This window comes from Puma concolor, chromosome D4 (assembly GCF_028749965.1).
Source record: "Puma concolor isolate L17-30 chromosome D4, mPumCon1.1.hap2, whole genome shotgun sequence".
Classification (NCBI taxonomy): Eukaryota; Metazoa; Chordata; class Mammalia; order Carnivora; family Felidae; genus Puma; species Puma concolor.
Window position 1 is genome coordinate 20,784,430 of NC_141679.1, and position 618 is coordinate 20,785,047.

At 36.6% G+C, this 618-nt stretch overlaps 1 pseudogene; it reads left to right on the forward strand.

The window, feature by feature from the left end:
- Window positions 1–293: 293 nt before the first annotated feature.
- LOC147574749 (signal recognition particle RNA) lies at window positions 294–405 on the forward strand (annotated as a pseudogene).
- The last annotated feature ends 213 nt before the right edge of the window (window positions 406–618 follow it).

Below are 618 nucleotides of genomic sequence, written 5' to 3' on the forward strand. Positions count from 1 at the left end.
GAGAAATATAAAAATAAACCTAAACAGGCAATAATAGACTATGGATTAAAGAGATTTTAATCTACCCAACTAATGGAATATTATAGCTATGACAAGTGATGTTTATAAGGAATTTATAATGACACATGAAGGCCATATGTTTAATATCAAAAATAATGCATTAAAAAAAAGTGTATATACTAAAGGTGCCAGGCACGGTGGCCCCAGCTCCTGGGGCGCTGAGGCAGGAGGATCGCTTGAGCCCAGGAGTCCTGGGCTTTGGTGCGCTATGCCTGTTGGATGTCCGCACCAAGTTTGGCATCAATATGGTGACCTCCTGGGAGCAGGGGACCACCAGGTTGCCTAAGGAGGGGTGAACCGGCCCAGATCAGAAATGGAGCAGGTCAAAAAACCATATATGCCAAATGAATACAAATATATAAAATCATTCCTGATACTTATAACTTTTAGTTTAATGAATAAATATATATTATAAAAATATGAATATATAACTTGATAGCAACCATTTTAGCTTTTACATTTTTCTTTCCCACATCCCATTTAGGGAAGATCTCTCAGCAAAATCTTTTTGTTGTTGTTTTAGTTTACTTTGCCTGTTTTTGTTTGTTTTAATGAAAT